The sequence below is a fragment of the Hibiscus syriacus genome, unplaced genomic scaffold (assembly GCF_006381635.1).
Source record: "Hibiscus syriacus cultivar Baekdansim isolate YM2019G1 unplaced genomic scaffold, ASM638163v2 tig00006213_pilon, whole genome shotgun sequence".
NCBI classification, from domain to species: Eukaryota; Viridiplantae; Streptophyta; class Magnoliopsida; order Malvales; family Malvaceae; genus Hibiscus; species Hibiscus syriacus.
The window spans coordinates 110,848-138,532 of record NW_024062087.1 but is presented as its reverse complement, the minus strand read 5'-3'; the positions used below and the strand labels follow the sequence as shown (position 1 = coordinate 138,532).

At 33.7% G+C, this 27,685-nt stretch overlaps 1 protein-coding gene across 1 annotated transcript in view; it reads right to left on the bottom strand.

Annotated features, from left to right (window-relative positions):
- Positions 1 to 1,252: 1,252 nt before the first annotated feature.
- Positions 1,253 to 27,685, bottom strand: part of LOC120200583 — a 67,165-nt gene continuing 40,732 nt past the window's right edge. The window contains exon 2 of the transcript XR_005523573.1: positions 1,253 to 1,287. The gene's annotated coding sequence lies outside the window, so the exon portion shown is untranslated. The remainder of the gene's footprint in view (positions 1,288 to 27,685) is intronic.

The following is a 27,685-nucleotide window of genomic DNA, read 5'->3' as shown; positions in this document are numbered from 1 at the left end:
CTTTTTTCAAGAGAGAAAATAAAAGAATTATAAACCGATCAAAATTCAAATTTGTAAGAAAAGATTTATCCATTAGTACATGTTATTGAAACTTACCAACTTTCTTTGGATAGTAGAGAATAGGAATTTTGTTTATAACAGATTCTTTTCATGCATTCTCCGTTTACTTACCATCTTTTTTCAAAAGAGAAAATAAAAGAATTTTAGGCCGGTCCAAATTTAAAATTGTAACAAAAGATTTATCCATTACTACATGTTACTCAAACTTACTAACTTTCCTTGGATAGTAAAGAATAGGAATTTGGTTTATAACATATTCTTTCCATGCATACTCCGTTTCCTGACCATCTTTTTTCAAGAGAAAAAATAAAAGAATTATAGACCGAACCAAATTTAAATTTGTAACAAAAGATTTATCCATTACTACATGTTATTGTAACTTACCAACTCTCTTCGGATAGTAGAAAATGGGAATTTGGTTTATAACAGATTCTTTTCTTGCATTCTCTGTTTCCTGACCATCTTTTTTCAAGAGAGAAAATAAAATAATTATAAACCGATCAAAATTTAAATTTGTAACAAAAGATTTATCCATTAGTACTTGTTATTGAAACTTACCAACTTTCTTTGGATAGTAGAGAATAGGAATTTGGTTTATAACAGATTCTTTTCCTGCATTCCCCGTTTCTTGACCATCTTTTTTCAAGAGAGAAAATACAAGAATTATAGACCGATCCAAATTTAAATTTGTATAAAAAGTTTTATCCATTACTATATGTTTTTAAAACTTACCAACTTTCTTTGGATAATAGAGAATAGGAATTTGATTTATAACATACTCTTTTCCTGCATACTCCGTTTCCTGGCCATTTTTTTCAAGAGAGAAAATAAAAGAATTATAGACCGATCCAAATTTAAATTTGTATAAAAAGTTTTATCCATTACTATATGTTTTTAAAACTTACCAACTTTCTTTGGATAATAGAGAATAGGAATTTGATTTATAACAGACTCTTTTCCTGCATACTCCGTTTCCTGGCCATCTTTTTTCAAGAGAGAAAATAAAAGAATTATAGACCGATCCAAATTTAAATTTGTATAAAAAGTTTTATCCATTACTATATGTTTTTAAAACTTACCAACTTTCTTTGGATAATAGAGAATAGGAATTTGATTTATAACAGACTGTTGTTTTGCTTCTTTTGTTGTTTCTGTCTTAAACTTTTCCTTCGTTTCATCATTATATTCTTCGCTTGGCGCTTTTCTTGCTGCGATTGTCTTAGTAAACTGTATAATAATTAAGCAATTGAGAGTTTTTAATCATGAGTTTTATCAATATTTGATATTGTAATTATTTTACTTTAGTTTTGACTAAATTTATAGATTATAAAAATTAGATATTTAGATGTTACGTTGTACGTGGATAGTACTGTAATTTAAATTTAACTTTTTATTTATCAAATACTAATTTGTATTAATTTAACTATTTTATCATAAAAAGTACATATTTTATTAAATGATTTAAAGTAAAAAAAATTAAAACTCATGAAGGTATCTCACTAGTAAAAGAAAAAAAATATTATTTTTAGTGGTCCTGGATTTCACAAGCACATACATCTTATAGATGCAACTATTCGAATTCAGGATTTCTAGGGAGAACAACAATTCTTTTTACTTAGGAATGGGCATGAGTTGGGTTAGGTTTTCGACCAACGCAATACGACACAAAAAGTATGCCCTCACTACCCGAAACCTGACCAGACTTGAGTTTAAGGTGATTTCACCCGACCCAAAATAAATATATTTATAAAAATTATTAATTTTATTTGATATAATAGTAATGTAATTGAAAAAAATAGAGATATATTATTATAACTATCCCTAAATATATAAGATATAATTATATTATTTTTAGAATCAGATATTGTTCTCAATAAATTTGAACTCGATCCGATCTGAACTTATATTTTTTTAAAAATCTGGCACAATAAGATTGGATCAAATCAAAACCAGTTAAATTCGAGTCCCGTACCCATCTCTACTTTTATAACTAAAACCGCTACATGGATTATTAATTACTTGTTTTTCAAACCTAAATGCTTAAGGAATGTAAAGAAAATAATGAGGAAAAAGAAAATGTACCAAAAGCATGCAGAGGAAATGGAAGAATACAAGAGTAGATTTCATGATTGCAAATAAAACCAAATAGCTTTTTCATGGATAGCTTGACTGCGATATCCGTTCTATGATGTTTATAATTTTAATTGCTTATGATGACTCATCTGTAAGGATTATTGACATTAATGGCGAATTACAGAGTTTTCAAGGAAGAAGTAGAAGAATAGATGATAATTTTTTATGAAAAAATGATAATTTTTTAAGAGAAAGAGAATATTTGATTTAAGTCTCTAATTAAATTAATATTTATATTCATTAATTTGTTAATTTATATTTTTTAATTCGTTAATATAAAATAATAGAGTACAATGATGACGATTGAGTGAATATATAGAGATTATGCTTTTCATATTTGATTAATTATTTTAAAATGTTGAATAAGTGGTTTGAAAAGAAAAAAAATAATCCCTTTGATAAACCGTGTGACAATTAAAATGAAATATGGTTCAAGGGATCGGTTAAGGTACAAAGAAGTTGGAATATAGGATGACAGGAGAGAAAATGGGTTTGGATATGTGGATGTATGTTCTCTTGTTGTATGGACATGGGTCCTGATGAACGGATTTTGGGCCTAATTTTTTTGACAAGACAATATGTTAAATAAATAATTTTTTTAACAATGTCATTTGGATTTCATTAATAAAAATAATAGAATAAATCAAAATAACAATGCACCCGAATATAGAGCGAAAAAATGGGACAATAGTCACAACTTATACATAAAATAAAAATATTAAATCCAAAGATACGAAGAAAAATGAAATCTTCCATTGAGAATGATGTCCAACATCAAAAGAACCTAGTAACCTTCATAAAACTCATCGTCTCTGTCGAACGAGACGTTTTACGAAGTGATAAAGCAGTGATGATTGACTCGAACAATTTGGCAGGCTATTTCGCTATACAATTCTGATTATATCGGCAAAAAATCTTTTACCAAATAGGGGATCTGACAATATGTAACTACCGACAAACCAATCAGAAAAAAAGACATGAGGATCTTTGTGCGAGCACCAACACGACCGTAGAGGTATGCGAGAAGCGTACCAAAAATTATAAGGAATGTGCCACGAGAGCAGAGAAAAACGTATCGCAAGAACAGAGGTTCTTATTTAAATTAAATTGAAAAACCTCAAGAAAAAAATACTTATATTATTAATTAATTTTTCGCAATACTTAATTTTTATTCTACAATGTAGGAAAATACGTCTGGTAGTAAAGTTGGACGAATAAAGCTCTTCGACATGACAAATAAAAAAATGATGGCACTCCTATGACTGATGAAGCTGCAAAAATTATGGTACATTTATTAGACAAAAGATTTGAATTTTGTTACATTTATATATATAGTATGACATTTTTATTGAAAATAATTATTGAATTGATTGTTTGGAAAAATTGAGGAATAAAAGGGCGAAGTATGAAGCTACGACTTCAAGTCATGGTATTGTTAATGCGGATGAGATCGAAAATCAAGTTATTAATGAAGTTTTGGGTCCTGAAAGATATGGTCGGGTTCGCTGTCAACGGTCATTCGTTACCCAACCAAATATTTTGGATCAAGTTCATCTCAGTACATGTCATCACATAATCAGTCTTCCCAATTAGAAGTTAGTCGTTTAAAACAACAGTTGGCTAAAATGGATAAAAAAATTGCTCAAATTAGAAGTTTCACCCGCAATTTTTGCTTTTCCCACCATGATCTATGTCACATTTTTTGGAATCATACCCGATTTTTGGAATTGACTTGGATTACCACATTCCCCAATAGGTTCTTGATCATTTTCCATCATCGCATTGGCTACACCACTACCACTCAGATTTTCACTCAAAGTCTTCATCTTTTCTTGTATAATAGGTTCCTTTAACGATTTCTCCCCATATATTACTGTAATCATCATGCTCATCAACTTGGACATTTGTTCCCTGGATTCAACTTGGAACTTTCTTGCTTCATCAATCATTTCTTGTTGGGTCTTTACTAGTTGCTCCTGGATTCTTTTGATCCTACTAATACGTGCTAATATTTCATTCATCGCTTTCGATCTTTCTAGAGACACACCCTGGGTAACTTTAATTGGCTCTCAGAAATTCTGCCACATTAACTTTTTATTAATATTTTATTAATGAAGGTAAAAAATATGACCATTAATGAATAAAATACAATACGAAAAGTAAATGAAATGTAAATGCAATGCTTAGTGTTGATTCTGGAACGATTCCTTAGAATAACTTTTTATATTAGAAAAGAAGTTTGGTTACAAGGCTTCAACATATCACAGATAAATTTGAGTTATCTCTCCTAATTATTGCATGTGCTCCAGTAAATCTAAAATCCTTTGAGCTTTATCAGTCTCGGGCTCCAACCCTTCGCTTACAACATCAGCTTCATGTGATAAGTCAACCATGTACTGAGCCATTCCTTGAGCATACTGCAGGTAGCTCGCGATGAGGTCATCCCTTTGCTTAACTCTCCACTGAGCCTGTTCCCAACGATGGCACCACTGTATAATTCCTTCACAGGGGACTATCAGCAGCTCATTTGCCCTTCTTTGAAAATCTTGAACCATAGCTTCGAGTTCATTCACATGTTTCTTCAAGTTTTTTTACTTTCACACGGTTTGACCTGTTTTCTCGACTTTGGTACCTTTAAAAAGCTGTATCTAAACTCAAGATTCTACACTTCAATTTCTCATTTTGGGCCTGACTCTCTTGCAGTTGTTGCTCTAGTGCACCATTTTCTCTTGAAAGTAGCCTTGCATAATGTCTACTCTACTTAAGCTCTTCACTGTTTTCCCATACTTCTCTTTTTAAACATGCTACTTCTTGTCTCCATTCAGCAGGAGACTTACTTGAGCTAGTGTTCATCTGAGCCTTGACCATTCGCTGGTAAGATAACTAGAGATCATCGAAGTCCAATATAAGTTGTTTCTCTACTTTTTTAATCCAGCCAGCTCGACCCTTTTGGATATCAATTTCTAAGATTCTCTGGTACGATGCAACCTCTAATCTCTGTAACATATTATTCCATTGTTCATTTTGACCTCGAAATCAAGCCTGGCTGGTTCTAACAGAGATGGTACCACTCTGAGATATTCTTCCATAGGCTGAGTATTTTCGGGATAAAAATCGGGATATTATCATTAATTTTATTGCTCCTCCACTCCTCGTACTCTTGTGACAACCTTAAGTCGAAGATAAAGAGATTTCTCTACGTGTGCACCTCAATGTATCGGCAACCCCTTTGACTTTATTCTTGTACTGCTATCCTCTAAATGCAAACTCATACCCGGATAAATCCAAAGTTGCCAGAATAAACTACCTCGAACAATACTACATGGACACCAGTAACAGAGCATACCCTACAAAACCCCATATGCTTGGTAATAGAGCCTAATCTCTTTCTCCAAATCTATACATTATGTATGAGGAAATGTTCCACGAAGTGCGCCATAAAATATCACCGTCTCAGATATCTTTGAAAATGACCATCCACTTTTCTTCAGTGAAACCCCCAAGCCATTATCTAGAAAGGAAATCATTCAAAGGTGAAAATCCTTCCAGAAACACTCGAACAGGTGCCCTCTAGATGTGTTTGAAGTGATTGAGGATCCAGACTAACAACAGCGGTGTACACCCTATAAAGCATCATTCTCCTTCTTGTCTGTAATAGTTTGGGGAACAGAAGGTTTCTACCAAGATAGCCAGAACGAGATCCACATGTCAGTCCAGTATCTCGAACAAGTCTACTACTGATACATCAACGTGCCCCAGAACCTTCGGGAATATGACTAGCCCATAAATACCCAGAGCAAACAGGTTAATCTTCTTTCTTCTTTCGGGATGATGGTCAATCACTTTTCTCAGAGTGGTCCAAGTAATGCACTTGCTATCTCTCTTCTTTTTTTATGCCTCATGCGACCCACTCCTCACTCATGCCAGTCATTAGGAGTAGTTTCTTCTTGAAGGAAAGAGTATTTAGCGGCATGGTGTACACCTTGTCTGTTTAGAATCTTGAACAACGAATCAAGGCGTGGTACTCCACTATGGTAGGTGTCATGTCTACTCGGACAAAAGTAAAACAGCTATAGGCGGGGTTCCAGAACTGGGCCAGAGCTCTAAACTTATTTTGGTCAATCGAAATGTCTAAGAGATACGAGATGTCACCATAGAGTTGATAAAATAACTTGTTGAAAACATTTTTTATATTTCGATATAACAAATTAAGTTAAATGAATTTTAAGATTTTACAAATAATTTTACAAATTATATTCGATTCAATTAATCGAATAGTAAATTACTACTCCAAGTTTTTCAAGATTAATTTTAATCCTTACTAAATGTGTAAAATTGTGATTTGTACTTGAACTATTTTTGAAATAATTTTCACAAAGTATTTTGAACCAAAAGCAAAGCCTTAAATCAATTTATCAAAGGCATGCACCGATGCATCAATATATGCATCGATGCACCTATGATTTAATTGAACATCGAATGCATTTCATGCACCGATGCACTCTCCATGCATCGATGCACTCTGAATATTTTCAAACATCGAATGCATTTGATGCATCGATGCACAAGCCATGCATTGATGCACCAGGCTATTTTTCAAACATCGAATGCATTTTATGCATCTATGCATCCTTAGTGCACCGATGCACTAAGTGTCCCAACGGTCAAAATATTTGAATTTTACACGGATGCACCGATGCATCCTTAATCATGCATCGATGCATGTGACGCTCCACCCAGAAAAATTAATTGTTTTCACACTTAAACGGCTATATTATCTTCACTAATCATTCCCAACGTTCAAAAGTGATTCAAGGTGTATTTAAGCAAGCTTAGGAGCCATTGATCAAAAACAAGAAATATCAAGCAACTAGAATCAAGAGAGAATCAAAGAGAAAGCATCAAACCTCAAGTTTGAGCATTTCAAGCCTATTTTCATTCAATATTCATTTTGCTTTCAAGAACACTTATTGTGCTCAATTGTATTTATTCTTGAGTGTTCTTTCTTTGTTCTAGAATTGTACAAACATCTTACCTTGTGAGGTTTTCTTGTAAGTTTGCAAATTTGTAATCTTCTCTTTGAGAAAAGAGTGTTCTCAAGAATTGGGGTATATTCTTGAGGGAGTTGTAAGGTTATCTCTTTGGCCTCAGAAGAAAGAACAAATTAGTGAATTTGTTGGAAAATCCTTAGTGTGAATAGCTAAGGTAGTGGACGTAGACTTTGGTTGATAAAGTCAAACCACTCTAAATCGATGTGCAATTTCTTTCAATTTTCTACAAAAGCTTCCACCAAATTTTTAATTGCCAATTCAGCCCCCTCTTGGCCGATTCTGTCAATCGATTAACTCAACAATTGGTATCAGAGCCTAACTCATTTGAAGGTTTAATCGCCTCTTGAGTCGATTCAAGAAGAGTTATATCGATAATCAATCAATGGCCTCCGCTTCAAACTTCGACTCCGGTCTGGATTCGATGCCCGTCAACAAGCCTCCTTTCTTCAATGGGGTTAACTATGCCTATTGGAAGAATAGAATGATGTATTTCATTCAAGAAAGTGACATGGGAGCATGGAATATCGTAGTAGAAGGATACATCAAGCCTCTCACTCATCCAAGATTGTGGAGTGAAGGAGAGACAAAAATGTTCCAGCTCAACTCCAAAGCCATCCATATCATTTTTTGTGCTCTTGGACCAGAAGAATATGAAAGAGTTTCTTCTTGTACAACCGCCAAAGAAATATGGGACAAACTTCAAGTCACTCATGAAGGTACCGATGAGGTAAAGAAATATAAAATTAGTATTCTAACGCATAGCTATGAAAATTTCATGATGAAACCAAATGAAGATATCAAAGCTATGACGGATAGATTTTCAACGATTGTCAATGGTCTCAAATCATATGGAGAGATCATTTCAAATGAAAAGCTTGTGAGGAAGTTAGTCTACTCCCTCCCAAAATCATGGCAATCAAAGAAGACGGCAATCATCGAGTCTAAGGACCTAACATCCTTAACTCTTGAAGAGCTAATCGGTTCACTTCTCACCCATGAAATGATGCTTGAAGATGAGGTGGACCTTGATAAGATTGAAGAGACACCAAAGGAGAAGGAGAAGAAGAAAAACATTGGAGTTGCTCTCAAATCCACAAAGATGAGAGTGATTCGGATGAAGATGATGATGACGAGGAAATGGCATTGTTTGCCAAACGGTTCAGAAAAATGATTAGACCTTACCGAGGAAGAAAATTCAAACGAAATGAAGGCCTCAAAAATGAACCAAAAGAGAAGGACCCAATCATTTACTATGAATGCAAAAAACCAGGGCATGTCAAATATGATTGCCCACAATTGAATAGGAAGGGTCAATCGAAGAATAAGCACAAGGCTCATGTGGCTACATGGAGCGATGAAGAAGGTTCCGATGAAGAGGAACAAGAAGTAGCAAACTTGTGCTTGATGGCATTCGGGGAAATTCTAAGGTAACCTCTAACTCATCTGATTTTGATGATTTATCTTATGATGAGTTATTAGAGGAATATAATGGGTTGGCTTCGGATTATGAGAAATTATTTTTAAAATATAAAAATGATGTTTCAAAATTGAAAAATGAAAATAAACTCATATCCAAAACCAACAACGATCTTGAAAGTAAAATAAAAGATGTGCAAATCAAACTAGAAGAGTTTGAAAAGAAAAATTTAGATTTGCAAAACTTACTTTCAAAGGTCAATGATGATCATCAAAAGAAAATTGATGATCTTAAAACTTCTTTTGATAAAGTTGGAACCAAACGTTTTGAAATTGGAGAAAATTCGAAATCCAACTTTGTTAGAAAAAGTTTTAAAAGCTACAATCATAGAGGTCCCCAAAGAGCCTCTAATGGAAAAATCGTTAGAAGAATATGGGTTCCTAAAGAACTCATTACTACTAAAGATAAGGATATCCTACACAAATGGATACCTAAGGGGACTAGAATTTTGGAAACTAATGAATATGGACCCAAAAGAATTTGGGTACCAAAAATTAGAAATTAATCTATGTTTGTAGGAAAGGAGCATTGCTACAAGGCACGGGAAACAAATTCAAACTCATGGTACCTTGATAGTGGATGCTCAAGACACATGACCGGAGATAAAAGCCGGTTCATTAAGCTTAACGCCAAAAATGGAGGAGAAGTGACTTTTGGTGATGATTCAAAAGGTCACATTGAAGGTATTGATACTATTGGTAATACCTCTTCCATACAAATTAAAAATGTTTTATATGTGAATGGATTAAAGCATAATCTATTAAGTATTAGTCAATTTTGTGATAAGGGATTCAATGTCTTGTTTGATATTAATGGTTGTAAAGTCATTGACATTGCATCTAATCAGATTATGCTTGTTGGTCATAGAATAGGAAACATATACATGGTGCATTTAGATTCTATTGATATGACTAATTTGTGCCTAGTTGCTAAGGATGAACATGATAGTTGGTTATGGCATAGGAGACTAGGACATGCTAGTATGAGTGTTTTGCAACGGCTAATTCAAGGTGATTTAGTTCGAGGGTTGCCTAAGCTTAAATTTGATAATGATAAAATCTGTGATGCTTGTGCTAAAGGAAAACAAAAGTGAGTTTCTTTTAAATCCATTAATGACGTATCAACTAGTAGAGTATTACAATTGATCCATATAGATCTTTTTAGGCCAACTAGGACTACTAGCTTGGGTGGAAAACAATATGCATTTGTCTTGGTAGATGACTATTCTAGATATACTTGGGTTCTATTTTTAAGTACTAAAGATGAAGCATTAGAACAGTTCATCACATTTTCAAAAATAATCCAAAATGAAAAAGGTTACTCCATAACTAGTGTTAGGAGTGATCATGGTACTGAATTTGAAAATCTTGGATTTATTGATTTTTGTAATTCTATTGGTATTAGCCACAATTTTTCAGCACCTAGAACCCCTCAAAAAAATGGAGTTGTTGAGAAGAAAAATTGAACTTTAGAAGAAATGGCTAGAACCATGCTTTGTGAAAATAATTTGCCAAAATATTTTTGGGCGGAAGCCACAAATACCGCTTGTTATGTTGTAAATCGAGTAATGATTAGGCCAATTTTAAAGGAAACTCCATATGAAATTCTCAAAAATAAAAAGCCTAACATTAGCTATTTTCATCCTTTTGGATATAAATGTTTTGTTTTAAACAACGGTAAAGAAAACCTTGGCAAATTTGATGCTAAAAGTGATGAAGGAATTCTTCTGGGTTATTCCTTAAATTCTAAAGCTTATCGAGTATTTAATAAAATAACTTTAGTTGTAGAATAGTCTATACATGTTGTTTTCGATGATAATCCCCTTCCGAGGAAGGATTCTTGTGTGAATGATGATGTAGGTGTTATAAATACAAATGACGTTAGACATGAAGTTGGAGAACCATCATCAAAGGAAGAAACGAAAAATGAGGAAACTCATGATCCTCTTGAGAATCCAACCATTGAAGAAAGGGAAGTATCTTATCCAAGAGAGTACAACTATGTCAAGGGTGGTGAGATTATAGGTGATCCATCCAAAGGGGTAACAACTCGATCTTCTCTTAGAAATATTTTTAATTATATTGCATTTATTTCATGCTTAGAGCCTAAGAATATTAAAGAAGCATTAAATGATGAACATTGGATTATGGCTATGCAAGAAGAATTAAATCAATTTGAGAGAAGTAAAGTATGGACATTAGTTGAAAGGCCTAGTAATAAATCTACTGTAGGTACTAGATGGGTATTTAGAAATAAGCTTGATGAGAGTGGTAATATAGTGAGAAACAAGGCTAGACTTGTTGCTCAAGGGTATACTCAAGAAGAGGGCATAGACTATGATGAAACATATGCTCCTGTAGCTAGGATGGAAGCAATTAGAATGTTATTAGCATTTGCATGTTTTCATGAATTTAAATTATATCAAATGGATGTTAAAAGTGCATTTTTAAATGGTTTTATAAAGGAAGAAGTGTATGTGGAACAACCTCCAGGTTTTGAAGATTCAAAATTTCCGGATCATGTTCTTAAATTGACAAAAGCTCTTTATGGTTTAAAACAAGCTCCTAGAGCTTGGTATGAAAGATTGTCAAATTTTTTAATTGAAAAAGGTTTTTGAAAAGGGAAGTTTGACACTACATTGTTTTTAAAGCATAAAGGTAAAGATTTATTAATAGTTCAAATTTATGTAGATGATATAATCTTTGGTTCTACTAATGATGTTCTTTGCCAAGAATTTTCTAAGCTAATGCAAAGTGAATTTGAGATGAGCATGATGGGGGAGCTCTCATTTTTCTTGGGACTCCAAATCAAGCAAAGAAAAGATGGCATCTTCATTAATCAAGCTAAGTACGTCAAAGATATGCTCAAGAAGTTTGGACTGGAAAATGGGAAACCTCATGACACTCTAATGAGCTCTTCAACAAAGCTTGACTTAGATGAAGGAGGTAAATGTGTAGATGTTAAATTATATAGGTCAATGATTGGTTCTTTGCTTTATCTAACTGCAAGTAGACCGGACATTATGTTTAGTGTTTGCTTATGTGCTAGATTTCAATCATGTCCTAAGGAATCACATTTACTAGCTGTTAAGAGAATCTTTAGATACCTTAAGAACACTCCTAGTTTAGGACTTTGGTATCCTAGAGACTCTAGCTTTAGCTTGCATGCTTTTTCTGATGCGGATTATGGAGGATGCAAATTAGATAGGAAAAGCACCTCCGGTACTTGTCAATTCCTTGGAAATATGTTGATTTCTTGGTTTTCAAAGAAACAAAATTGTGTTGCATTATCTACCACTGAAGCGGAATACATTTCAGCCGGTAGTTGTTGTGCACAAGTTTTATGGATGAAACAACAACTTTTTGATTATGGAATTGAAGTAGGTACCATTCCTATCAAGTGTGACAATACTAGTGCTATTTGTCTCACTAAAAATCCCATCCAACACTCTAGAACTAAGCACATTGAAATAAGACATCACTTCATTAGAGACCATGTCACTAAAGAATATGTAGCTCTAGAATTTGTTGATACTTTGCATCAATTAGCGGATATTTTTACAAAACCCTTAGATAAGGAAAGTTTTTGGACACTTAGGAGAGAATTAGGTTTAACTGACCTATCTTCACTTAGTGTTTAAAATAATTTTAGCACTTTTAATAAATATTGAAAAATGCTTATAATAATAATCTTTGATTGCATTCTTGCTATTAGTTAGGGGGAGTTTATGATTCTTAGTGAAAATTAATTTTATGTTCAAATAATCTTTAAAGATTAATTTAATTGATTGAACATAATTAATTTTTGATATATGAGTTGCCAATACCACTAGAGCCTATTAATTTAGCATTTTTAAGCGTTTAAAACGGATTTTTGACATTTTTGTGCTTAATGCACCGATGCACTTAACAATGCATCGATGCATATTCAAGGCATGCATCGGTGCATCATGCGGATGCATCGATGCACATTTAAATGGATGCATCGATGCATTGTTAAGTGCATCGGTGCATTAAGCACAAAATTGTCAAAAATCCGTTTTAAACGCTTAAAAATGCTAAATTAATAGGCTCTAGTGGTATTGGCAACTCATATATCAAAAATTAATTATGTTCAATCAATTAAATTAATCTTTAAAGATTATTTGAACATAAAATTAATTTTCACTAAGAATCATAAACTCCCCCTAACTAATAGCAAGAATGCAATCAAAGATTATTATTATAAGCATTTTTCAATATTTATTAAAAGTGCTAAAATTATTTTAAACACTAAGTGAAGATAGGTCAGTTAAACCTAATTCTCTCCTAAGTGTCCAAAAACTTTCCTTATCTAAGGGTTTTGTAAAAATATCCGCTAATTGATGCAAAGTATCAACAAATTCTAGAGCTACATATTCTTTAGTGACATGGTCTCTAATGAAGTGATGTCTTATTTCAATGTGCTTAGTTCTAGAGTGTTGGATGGGATTTTTAGTGAGACAAATAGCACTAGTATTGTCACACTTGATAGGAATGGTACCTACTTCAATTCCATAATCAAAAAGTTGTTGTTTCATCCATAAAACTTGTGCACAACAACTACCGGCTGAAATGTATTCCGCTTCAGTGGTAGATAATGCAACACAATGTATCGGCAACCCCTTTGACTTTATTCTTGTACTGCTATCCTCTAAATGCAAACTCATACCCGGATAAATCCAAAGTTGCCAGAATAAACTGCCTCGAACCATACTACATGGACACCAGTAACAGAGCATACCCTACAAAACCCCATATGCCTGGTAATAGAGCCTAATCTCTTTCTCCAAATCTATACATTATGTATGAGGAAATGTTCCACGAAGTGCGCCATAAAATATCACCGTCTCAGATATCTTTGAAAATGACCATCCACTTTTCTTCAGTGAAACCCCCAAGCCATTATCTAGAAAGGAAATCATTCAAAGGTGAAAATCCTTCCAGAAACACTCGAACATGTGCCCTCTAGATGTGTTTGAAGTGATTGAGGATCCAGACTAACAACAGCGGTGTACACCCTATAAAGCATCATTCTCCTTCTTGTCTGCAATAGTTTGGGGAACAGAAGGTTTCTACCAAGATAGCCAGAACGAGATCCACATGTCAGTCCAGTCTCTCGAACAAGTCTACTACTGATACATCAACGTGCCCCAGAACCTTCGGGAATTTGACTAGCCCATAAATACCCAGAGCAAACAGGTTAATCTTCTTTCTTCTTTCGGGATGATGGTCAATCACTTTTCTCAGAGTGGTCCAAGTAATGCACTTGCTATCTCTCTTCTTTTTTTATGCCTCATGCGACCCACTCCTCACTCATGCCAGTCATTTGGAGTAGTTTCTTCTTGAAGGAAAAAGTATTTAGCGGCATGGTGTACACCTTGTCTGTTTAGAATCTTGAACAACGAATCAAGGCGTGGTACTCCACTATGGTAGGTGTCATGTCTACTCGGACAAAAGTAAAACAGCTATAGGCGGGGTTCCAGAACTGGGCCAGAGCTCTAAACTTATTTTGGTCAATCGAAATGTCTAAGAGATACGAGATGTCACCATAGAGTTGATAAAATAACTTGTTGAAAACATTTTTGATATTTCGATATAACAAATTAAGTTAAATGAATTTTAAGATTTTACAAATAATTTTACAAATTATATTCGATTCAATTAATCGAATAGTAAATTACTACTCCAAGTTTTTCAAGATTAATTTTAATCCTTACTAAATGTGTAAAATTGTGATTTGTACTTGAACTATTTTTGAAACAATTTTCACAAAGTATTTTGAACCAAAAGCAAAGCCTTAAATCAATTTATCAAAGGCATGCACCGATGCATCAATATATGCATCGATGCACCTATGATTTAATTGAACATCGAATGCATTTCATGCACCGATGCACTCTCCATGCATCGATGCACTCTGAATATTTTCAAACATCGAATGCATTTGATGCATCGATGCACAAGCCATGCATTGATGCACCAGGCTATTTTTCAAACATCGAATGCATTTTATGCATCTATGCATCCTTAGTGCACCGATGCACTAAGTGTCCCAACGGTCAAAATATTTGAATTTTACACGGATGCACCGATGCATCCTTAATCATGCATCGATGCATGTGACGCTCCACCCAGAAAAATTAATTGTTTTCACACTTAAACGGCTATATTATCTTCACTAATCATTCCCAACGTTCAAAAGTGATTCAAGGTGTATTTAAGCAAGCTTAGGAGCCATTGATCAAAAACAAGAAATATCAAGCAACTAGAATCAAGAGAGAATCAAAGAGAAAGCATCAAACCTCAAGTTTGAGCATTTCAAGCCTATTTTCATTCAATATTCATTTTGCTTTCAAGAACACTTATTGTGCTCAATTGTATTTATTCTTGAGTGTTCTTTCTTTGTTCTAGAATTGTGCAAACATCTTACCTTGTGAGGTTTTCTTGTAAGTTTGCAAATTTGTAATCTTCTCTTTGAGAAAAGAGTGTTCTCAAGAATTGGGGTATATTCTTGAGGGAGTTGTAAGGTTATCTCTTTGGCCTCAAAAGAAAGAACAAATTAGTGAATTTGTTGGAAAATCCTTAGTGTGAATAGCTAAGGTAGTGGACGTAGACTTTGGTTGATAAAGTCGAACCACTCTAAATCGATGTGCAATTTCTTTCAATTTTCTACAAAAGCTTCCACCAAATTTTTAATTGCCAATTCACCCCCCTCTTGGCCGATTCTGTCAATCGATTAACTCAACAATTGGTATCCGAGCCTAACTCATTTGAAGGTTTAATCGCCTCTTGAGTCGATTCAGGAAGAGTTATATCGATAATCAATCAATGGTCTCCGCTTCAAACTTCGACTCCGGTCTGGATTCGATGCCCGTCAACAAGCCTCCTTTCTTCAATGGGGCTAATTATGCCTATTGGAAGAATAGAATGATGTATTTCATTCAAGAAAGTGACATGGGAGCATGGAATATCATAGTAGAAGGATACATCAAGCCTCTCACTCATCCAAGATTGTGGAGTGAAGGAGAGACAAAAATGTTCCAGCTCAACTCCAAAGCCATCCATATCATTTTTTGTGCTCTTGGACCAGAAGAATATGAAAGAGTTTCTTCTTGTACAACCGCCAAAGAAATATGGGACAAACTTCAAGTCACTCATGAAGGTACCGATGAGGTAAAGAAATATAAAATTAGTATTCTAACGCATAGCTATGAAAATTTCATGATGAAACCAAATGAAGATATCAAAGCTATGACGGATAGATTTTCAACGATTGTCAATGGTCTCAAATCATATGGAGAGATCATTTCAAATGAAAAGCTTGTGAGGAAGTTAGTCTACTCCCTCCCAAAATCATGGCAATCAAAGAAGACGGCAATCATCGAGTCTAAGGACCTAACATCCTTAACTCTTGAAGAGCTAATCGGTTCACTTCTCACCCATGAAATGATGCTTGAAGATGAGGTGGACCTTGATAAGATTGAAGAGACACCAAAGGAGAAGGAGAAGAAGAAAAACATTGGAGTTGCTCTCAAATCCACAAAAGATGAGAGTGATTCGGATGAAGATGATGATGACGAGGAAATGGCATTGTTTGCCAAACGGTTCAGAAAAATGATTAGACCTTACCGAGGAAGAAAATTCAAACGAAATGAAGGCCTCAAAAATGAACCAAAAGAGAAGGACCCAATCATTTACTATGAATGCAAAAAACCAGGGCATGTCAAATATGATTGCCCACAATTGAATAGGAAGGGTCAATCGAAGAATAAGCACAAGGCTCATGTGGCTACATGGAGCGATGAAGAAGGTTCCGATGAAGAGGAACAAGAAGTAGCAAACTTGTGCTTGATGGCATTCGGGGAAAATTCTAAGGTAACCTCTAACTCATCTGATTTTGATGATTTATCTTATGATGAGTTATTAGAGGAATATAATGGGTTGGCTTCGGATTATGAGAAATTATTTTTAAAATATAAAAATGATGTTTCAAAATTGAAAAATGAAAATAAACTCATATCCAAAACCAACAACGATCTTGAAAGTAAAATCAAAGATGTGCAAATCAAACTAGAAGAGTTTGAAAAGAAAAATTTAGATTTGCAAAACTTACTTTCAAAGGTCAATGATGATCATCAAAAGAAAATTGATGATCTTAAAACTTCTTTTGATAAAGTTAGAACCAAACGTTTTGAAATTGGAGAAAATTCGAAATCCAACTTTGTTAGAAAAAGTTTTAAAAGCTACAATCATAGAGGTCCCCAAAGAGCCTCTAATGGAAAAATTGTTAGAAGAATATGGGTTCCTAAAGAACTCATTACTACTAAAGATAAGGATATCCTACACAAATGGATACCTAAGGGGACTAGAATTTTGGAAACTAATGAATATGGACCCAAAAGAATTTGGGTACCAAAAATTAGAAATTAATCTATGTTTGTAGGAAAGGAGCATTGCTACAAGGCACGGGAAACAAATTCAAACTCATGGTACCTTGATAGTGGATGCTCAAGACACATGACCGGAGACAAAAGCCGGTTCATTAAGCTTAACGCCAAAAATGGAGGAGAAGTGACTTTTGGTGATGATTCAAAAGGTCACATTGAAGGTATTGATACTATTGGTAATACCTCTTCCATACAAATTAAAAATGTTTTATATGTGAATGGATTAAAGCATAATCTATTAAGTATTAGTCAATTTTGTGATAAGGGATTCAATGTCTTGTTTGATATTAATGGTTGTAAAGTCATTGACATTGCATCTAATCAGATATACTTGTTGGTCATAGAATAGGAAACATATACATGGTGCATTTAGATTCTATTGATATGACTAATTTGTGCCTAGTTGCTAAGGATGAACATGATAGTTGGTTATGGCATAGGAGACTAGGACATGCTAGTATGAGTGTTTTGCAACGGCTAATTCAAGGTGATTTAGTTCGAGGGTTGCCTAAGCTTAAATTTGATAATGATAAAATCTGTGATGCTTGTGCTAAAGGAAAACAAAAGCGAGTTTCTTTTAAATCCATTAATGACGTATCAACTAGTAGAGTATTACAATTGATCCATATAGATCTTTTTGGGCCAACTAGGACTACTAGCTTGGGTGGAAAACAATATGCATTTGTCTTGGTAGATGACTATTCTAGATATACTTGGGTTCTATTTTTAAGTACTAAAGATGAAGCATTAGAACAGTTCATCACATTTTCAAAAATAATCCAAAATGAAAAAGGTTACTCCATAACTAGTGTTAGGAGTGATCATGGTACTGAATTTGAAAATCTTGGATTTATTGATTTTTGTAATTCTATTGGTATTAGCCACAATTTTTCAGCACCTAGAACCCCTCAAAAAAATGGAGTTGTTGAGAAGAAAAATTGAACTTTAGAAGAAATGGCTAGAACCATGCTTTGTGAAAATAATTTGCCAAAATATTTTTGGGCGGAAGCCACAAATACCGCTTGTTATGTTGTAAATCGAGTAATGATTAGGCCAATTTTAAAGGAAACTCCATATGAAATTCTCAAAAATAAAAAGCCTAACATTAGCTATTTTCATCCTTTTGGATATAAATGTTTTGTTTTAAACAACGGTAAAGAAAACCTTGGCAAATTTGATGCTAAAAGTGATGAAGGAATTCTTCTAGGTTATTCCTTAAATTCTAAAGCTTATCGAGTATTTAATAAAAGAACTTTAGTTGTAGAATAGTCTATACATGTTGTTTTCGATGATAATCCCCTTCCGAGGAAGGATTCTTGTGTGAATGATGATGTAGGTGTTATAAATACAAATGACGTTAGACATGAAGTTGGAGAACCATCATCAAAGGAAGAAACGAAAAATGAGGAAACTCATGATCCTCTTGAGAATCCAACCATTGAAGAAAGGGAAGTATCTTATCCAAGAGAGTACAACTATGTCAAGGGTGGTGAGATTATAGGTGATCCATCCAAAGGGGTAACAACTCGATCTTCTCTTAGAAATATTTTTAATTATATTGCATTTATTTCATGCTTAGAGCCTAAGAATATTAAAGAAGCATTAAATGATGAACATTGGATTATGGCTATGCAAGAAGAATTAAATCAATTTGAGAGAAGTAAAGTATGGACATTAGTTGAAAGGCCTAGTAATAAATCTACTGTAGGTACTAGATGGGTATTTAGAAATAAGCTTGATGAGAGTGGTAATATAGTGAGAAACAAGGCTAGACTTGTTGCTCAAGGGTATACTCAAGAAGAGGGCATAGACTATGATGAAACATATGCTCCTGTAGCTAGGATGGAAGCAATTAGAATGTTATTAGCATTTGCATGTTTTCATGAATTTAAATTATATCAAATGGATGTTAAAAGTGCATTTTTAAATGGTTTTATAAAGGAAGAAGTGTATGTGGAACAACCTCCAGGTTTTGAAGATTCAAAATTTCCGGATCATGTTCTTAAATTGACAAAAGCTCTTTATGGTTTAAAACAAGCTCCTAGAGCTTGGTATGAAAGATTGTCAAATTTTTTAATTGAAAAAGGTTTTTGAAAAGGGAAGGTTGACACTACATTGTTTTTAAAGCATAAAGGTAAAGATTTATTAATAGTTCAAATTTATGTAGATGATATAATCTTTGGTTCTACTAATGATGTTCTTTGCCAAGAATTTTCTAAGCTAATGCAAAGTGAATTTGAGATGAGCATGATGGGGGAGCTCTCATTTTCTTGGGACTCCAAATCAAGCAAAGAAAAGATGGCATCTTCATTAATCAAGCTAAGTACGTCAAAGATATGCTCAAGAAGTTTGGACTGGAAAATGGGAAACCTCATGACACTCTAATGAGCTCTTCAACAAAGCTTGACTTAGATGAAGGAGGTAAATGTGTAGATGTTAAATTATATAGGTCAATGATTGGTTCTTTGCTTTATCTAACTGCAAGTAGACCGGACATTATGTTTAGTGTTTGCTTATGTGCTAGATTTCAATCATGTCCTAAGGAATCACATTTACTAGCTGTTAAGAGAATCTTTAGATACCTTAAGAACACTCCTAGTTTAGGACTTTGGTATCCTAGAGACTCTAGCTTTAGCTTGCATGCTTTTTCTGATGCGGATTATGGAGGATGCAAATTAGATAGGAAAAGCACCTCCGGTACTTGTCAATTCCTTGGAAATATGTTGATTTCTTGGTTTTCAAAGAAACAAAATTGTGTTGCATTATCTACCACTGAAGCGGAATACATTTCAGCCGGTAGTTGTTGTGCACAAGTTTTATGGATGAAACAACAACTTTTTGATTATGGAATTGAAGTAGGTACCATTCCTATCAAGTGTGACAATACTAGTGCTATTTGTCTCACTAAAAATCCCATCCAACACTCTAGAACTAAGCACATTGAAATAAGACATCACTTCATTAGAGACCATGTCACTAAAGAATATGTAGCTCTAGAATTTGTTGATACTTTGCATCAATTAGCGGATATTTTTACAAAACCCTTAGATAAGGAAAGTTTTTGGACACTTAGGAGAGAATTAGGTTTAACTGACCTATCTTCACTTAGTGTTTAAAATAATTTTAGCACTTTTAATAAATATTGAAAAATGCTTATAATAATAATCTTTGATTGCATTCTTGCTATTAGTTAGGGGGAGTTTATGATTCTTAGTGAAAATTAATTTTATGTTCAAATAATCTTTAAAGATTAATTTAATTGATTGAACATAATTAATTTTTGATATATGAGTTGCCAATACCACTAGAGCCTATTAATTTAGCATTTTTAAGCGTTTAAAACGGATTTTTGACATTTTTGTGCTTAATGCACCGATGCACTTAACAATGCATCGATGCATCCATTTGAATGTGCATCGATGCATCCGCATGATGCACCGATGCATGCCTTGAATATGCATCGATGCATAAAACCATGCACCGATGCATCCGTCGGGTTTTAGGTTAAATTGCTTCATCTTCTTCATTATTCTAAAACCCCAAAACTCTCCAAACCGACCATTCGACCCCTCTCTCCTTCAAATCTCTATTTTTGCTCAAAATCTTCGGGAAATCATCGAATTCTTCAAGATTTTCATCCTACAAACCTGCTACAATCATTAAATCGTGCAAAACAACTCCTCATTCCCCTCAATCCGAATTTTTCAAGGTATTTTTTTTAAAACTCTACTTTATTAATTTTTGAACTTAGGACTAGTTTAGATTAGTTCCAGTTTGAAATAATTATCGGGCATTGGTTATATGATGATTCTAAACTAGTTTCTACAACGAATTTCATCAGAAACACATAATTTTTCAAAATTATTTTTAAATTTCGAATTTAAAAAAAAATTATTTTCGAAAATTAAGTGATAGTTTTGATTTAATTATGTTGTTTTATTGAAAAACTATACATATTATGATATTATCTTAAAACAGTTTTTCAAAAACTTTGCCCATTAGGATTATGTTAGAGAACCTTGAATTATTGCGGACTCATTTGAGTTTTGGGATTGATTTTTGTGCATACATGTGTTTTTAAATTGCATGTGATATTTCTTTTCGATTTCCCTAACCATGTCTAATCCCAAATGCCCTAGGTCATCCTCGAGTCGGTCTCACCAAAACCGTCCTCCCGCTCCTAGACCCCAAAATCCATCCAATATTCCTTCATCCCTCATTAGTACTTGTTTTAACATGCCAGAACACCGTAGGGATGAATTGTACTCTAGGTACATGAACTCCTTCCAATCCTATCGTATTAGGGAAGAGCGTATTCCTTCTCTACAAGCTATGATAAAACTTGAATTTAAATACCTCTCAATTCTTCACCGATGGAAGTTTGATAAACTATTTTCTCTTCAACCCATCGTCTTTCACCAACTTGTTCGCATTTTTTATTCCAATGCTGTTTGTATTCAGAACACAACTCAGTGTGGTACTATAGCGATTAGATCCTATCTTTTAGGACAATATATCACTGTTACTTATGAATCTATCGCATCTCATTTTGGTTTAGATGATGAGGGTTTATTTAATGAGAAGGAAGATGTGGAATACACATATCTCCCTAATGCTAGTGTCAGTACCTTTAGGTCTCACCACGATCGATTTCTTCACTTAATGATCTCTTGGTGGTTTAGACCATCCGCAGGTCGGTACTCCACACTACGTACTACAGACTTATGGTGGATGCACTGTATAAAGAACAAAAAGAAAATCAATTTTCCACATATTGTCTTTAGTGCGCTTGTCGATATCATAAACATCATTCCCTCAAAGCATGTAGAAACCCTACCTTATGGTTGTCTACTAAGCAATTTGTTTATCAAACTCGGCCTAGATGTCTCCCTCGACAATCCTATTCTGCTCCAAAACCCAATCAATATCACATCCTTAAAGAAATCGGATTGGAAATTGGATGAGAACACCGGATTATGGTCTTTTCGACCCGGTAAGCAAACCCCGGGAGCTAGTTCTTCACGAGCTGCTCCTAGCTCTTCTCGTGTTCCTCCTCCTGCTACGGATGGCGATCCCGAGCTTCAAGGGATATTTCAAGATATTGACGATCCAGCTAATGCACCGGAACCCGCTCGGTAAGAAGATCAAACACCACCTTATTTCCAATCCTTTTTAGAGGCATTTGATCTACGATTTGCTTCCATGGAGTCTCAACTTACTGAGTTTCATAGGGAGATGCGTGATCGTATGGATGCTCTTACTCTTGAAGTTCGAGCTCATTATCCTCCTCCCGATCCTCTGATGGAGTAGATTTGTATTTCTTGTCATGCTTTCTTAAATTTAAAACTTGGATTGATTTTGATATTTCTAGTTTGCTTGTCTTTAAATACTTTAACTTTGTTGGTTGATGAATGTTTGGACTTATTTTATGAATGCTTGACCTTAATATATATATATTTAGTTTGGTTAAATCTTCTTATTCTTTGCATCATTAGACATATATGACCAATTATCCATTGCATGTTATATGAATATTGTTTTATGAAACTAATGGTTTTGATTTAACAAAAAGGGGGAGAAAAGTGTGTTGAAATTTGAAATGTTTTTTAAAGGGGAGAAGTGTTATAGTAAGGGGGAGTGAAATTTTTCAAACTTGTTTTTAAAATTTTAGAAAATCTTAAAATAAAACAAATGTTTTGTTATATCAAAAAGGGGGAGATTGTTGAAAACATTTTTGATATTTCGATATAACAAATTAAGTTAAATGAATTTTAAGATTTTACAAATAATTTTACAAATTATATTCGATTCAATTAATCGAATATCAAATTACTACTCCAAGTTTTTCAAGATTAATTTTAATCCTTACTAAATGTGTAAAATTGTGATTTGTACTTAAACTATTTTTGAAACAATTTTCACAAAGTATTTTGAACCAAAATCAAAGCCTTAAATCAATTTATCAAAGGCATGCACCGATGCATCAGTATATGCATCGATGCACCTATGATTTAATTGAACATCGAATGCATTTCATGCACCGATGCACTCTCCATGCATCGATGCATTCTGAATATTTTCAAACATCGAATGCATTTGATGCATCGATGCACAAGCAATGCATTGATGCACCAGGCTATTTTTCAAACATCGAATGCATTTTATGCATCGATGCATCCTTAGTGCACCGATGCACTAAGTGTCCCAACGGTCAAAATATTTGAATTTTACACGGATGCACCGATGCATCCTTAATCATGCATCGATGCATGTGACGCTCCACCCAGAAAAATTAATTGTTTTCACACTTAAACAGCTATATTATCTTCACTAATCATTCCCAACGTTCAGAAGTGATTCAAGGTGTATTTAAGCAAGCTTAGGAGCCATTGATCAAAAACAAGAAATATCAAGCAACTAGAATCAAGAGAGAATCAAAGAGAAAGCATCAAACCTCAAGTTTGAGCATTTCAAGCCTATTTTCATTCAATATTCATTTTTCTTTCAAGAACACTTATTGTGCTCAATTGTATTTATTCTTGAGTGTTCTTTCTTTGTTCTAGAATTGTGCAAACATGTTACCTTGTGAGGTTTTCTTGTAAGTTTGCAAATTTGTAATCTTCTCTTTGAGAAAAGAGTGTTCTCAAGAATTGGGGTATATTCTTGAGGGAGTTGTAAGGTTATCTCTTTGGCCTCAAAAGAAAGAACAAATTAGTGAATTTGTTGGAAAATCCTTAGTGTGGATAGCTAAGGTAGTGGACGTAGACTTTGGATGATAAAGTCGAACCACTCTAAATCGCTGTGCAATTTCTTTCAATTTTCTGCAAAAGCTTCCACCAAATTTTTAATTGCCAATTCACCCCCCTCTTGGCTGATTCCGTCAATCGATTAACTCAACATAACTACTTATCAGATGCTTCCCACTTTCCCAAAATCTCTTTCAGTTTGCTCAGATCATTTTGACAGACATTGATGTGAGTGTACCCAATTAGATCTGACACATATCCAGGCTGTAAACTGTCTCCATTCAATAGTTGGGAGTGCTCAGACCATCTCAAGACGTCTGCATTATCTTCTACCTCATTTTGAATCCTTCATTCCATATTACTAGCCTTCTATATGGACATCTGTCATGGATCAACACCAATGGGATGAATAGTGAAATGCAAAATGAGAATAGAATAAAACAAAAGGACAAGAGAAAATTATTCAGTAGTCATTAAGGAATTAATCGAACATAATATAATTTATCGATAAAACCTACCCCACATGTTGACTACCCAATCATGCTTTAGTGATCCTATCCAAATAGAATTTCTACCCACATGTTTCGTTTGTAGAAAATCCTAACCTCATGCCATCTAGTTCACATTCTTATTCGAAAAAATAAACATGACCGCATGATCTTTAGTTTGCATACATTTATTTAGGAATCAAAATTATACTACAAAAATTAAAAGGCTCAAAAAGGCTTTTCCTTGTTTACTCTCCTCACGGGATTCTTATGATCTGGGTAAGGCTCTACTTGGATTCTAAGTTTACTACATGTTGGGTTTGGTTCTAAAGTAGGAGGTCCTCGAAATTTCCTTGTCGGTTCTCCCTTGGGCTGTCGAACCCTCAATCCTCACCCATCACAAGCTTTCGGATCGAGTTCAATTCAAGGGGACACACCTCTTTATGGCCATACAAAGATGAAAACCATCACGTGGACCATAAGGCACGAGCCCCATGAGCGATTCACTATTCCATACGGAGGTGAAAACCACACGAGATAGTAGCTTCTCACTCCTACTTAAACAGGACGGAGCGGGGTTTTAGCTCATGTTATGTAAATGTGGTTGTGCATTGTGTGAGGAAAAGTTAAAACAAAGCAAACAATGCCAAACATAAAACTCAAAACCCTAAACAATTATTTACTCTAAAAATATTAGCAAACATATCAGTACAACTACTTAGTTGTTTAATCAAATCATAAACAATTATTTAAACCAAACAAGGGATCAAAAAACAAATTAGAACGACCTTGTAATTTTAATTTACAAAGAAAATTAATTGATCGACTAATGACCTGACTCTCTAAAAAATTCCCCAGCGGAGTCACCAAGCTGTCGAAACGGTTTTTTCAAAAAGGGAAAAAGGGGGTCTCGTTTCGAAATAATTTTTGATGACCGATTAATGATCAAACATGGTTCGATGAGTCGCCACCAATCTTTGATTAGGGTGTGATTGGGCACCCAAAAACATATTTGTCATTTTAATAAAATATTAATTTTAATTAAAACAAAAACTTGCTATATGCGTTATCAAAATTCAAGTTCGGTAGTCAATCACGTGTGGGGAAGGATTAGCACCCCATAGCACCCTAAATCGGTACCTTGTCGATTAATTAATTATCTTTGGAATGAAATTTACGAGTTCGAGTCTAATTTAATTTAAGATCCCCTAAAAACAATATTCTTAAAATTTTTGGACGGACATGATAATATTTAATTATTTCCTATCGAGAAGAATCGGTCTCTCATACATTAACGCAATCGATTCATACTCCAATCGAAATAAATAAATATTAAAATTCCATTCTAAAGTTCATTATAAATTCAAAATAACAACTCGCAAAATAATTTTAAAAGAGAAAATAGTAATATCTACTTATTTCCAATCGAGAATAAACAACCTCTCATATCTTAAAACAATCATTTATTACTCCAATCGAAATGAAAAAATATCATTATTTTGTCTTAAAATTCAATATCGATCCGAGTGAAAATGATATTATCTAATAATTTTCAATCGAGAATAAATGATCTCTCATACCTTAAAGTAGTCATTTACTGTTCCAATCGAAATGAAGAGATATCAGTATGCCATCTTGAAAATCAATATTAATTCGAGAGAAAACGATAATATCAAATTATTTTCAATCGAGAATAAATGACATCTCATGCCTTAAAGCATTCATTTATTACTCCAACCAAAATGAAAAGATATTATTATTCTCAATATCGATTCGAATGTTATTATTTTGAAAACCCATTTCAAATCACATGAAAAAATAAAGCAAATTAAAAGCATATAAAGCAAGTAATTAATTATTTATTTTACCAATATTTAAAGAGAATAAGGATGTTTCATTATTTAAATATCTCGAGATGAGACCTTAGATTCGATCTAACAGTCTTTTCTCGATGAATTTAATTAAAAGAACATGATTTTCCCCAATCCCCAAATTTTAAAATGAATTTAATTCAATTCATGTTACTAAATGGGATATACTTTCGTTTTAAAATTATATAAAGTAATTTTCTTATACGTTAAGACAATTACTTTACGACAACATTAAAATGTATGAATATTACTCTTAGTCAATATATTTCAATTCGAGTCAAGAGATGCTTATGAGAGTTTCATGCAAAATTAATTAAGGACTAAAATGAACTAACATGAAAAAATTAAAATAAACTAGAAATAGGACTAAAACATAAACAATCATACCATCATGTCAAAATTAAATTAAAATAAAATATATAAGTGACTAAAATGAGCATGCTTAATATTGGGTGCTAAAATTACAAAGAATAAAAATAAATAAATCATGGAGACTAAATGAAAATAAATTAAAATTTCATGGACAAATTAAAATAAATAAAAAATAGATTAAGGTTCGAAATATAGACCTGCAGAAACTACATGGGCTAATTCCTAAATATTCCTTTTTTTCCTAGCCTAAAATATACATTCGAATAAAAAAGGGAAAATTACAAAATCAATCCATAATCATTTTTTAAAAAAAATATAAAAATCACTACACATGACCATAATGTAAAAACATGCTAAATATATAGGGACCAAACAATAATTAACCCTAAAAATATATATCATTCATGAAAGTGAGTAAATTACAAAAATAGTCCCTACATGTGACTACATGCAAAAACACATCTAAACTTGGGGACTAACAACAATTAAACAAAAAATTACAAAGCATAAATAGAAATGGGTAAATTATGAAAACAATCCCTACACATGACCATTTTACCAAAACATGCATAACTTAGGGGACCTAAGTGCAATTTCCCCTAAAGTTTTTCAAAAAAGTCACTTTATCTTCTTTTCTTTATTTTTTATTTTATTTTTTTTAAATTATATATAGAGAAGATCTCTATTCTCTCTAGAAATCGACCCATCGTCGGCCGCTTACTGTCGTCGACCACCGTCGGTCGTAGTGCCGCCGCTGTCGACGGTGGTCGTTGGCCACCAAATTTCACCAGGTGGCTCTCCTTAACCACTTTGTCTCTGATTTGGGCTCAGTTTTGCATGAAACAACCTCCAAAGCCATGAAATAGGGCCAAAACTCTTCGACTTTTGGCTCACCGATCTCCTCCGTCAGTCGTTGGATCGCCTTACAGGAGTATATTGCTCCCGGGGATACACTACGCTTTCTCACCATCCGGATTGGGCAACAGAGGCCATAATCGTCGGTGAGAGATCCAGTAGGGA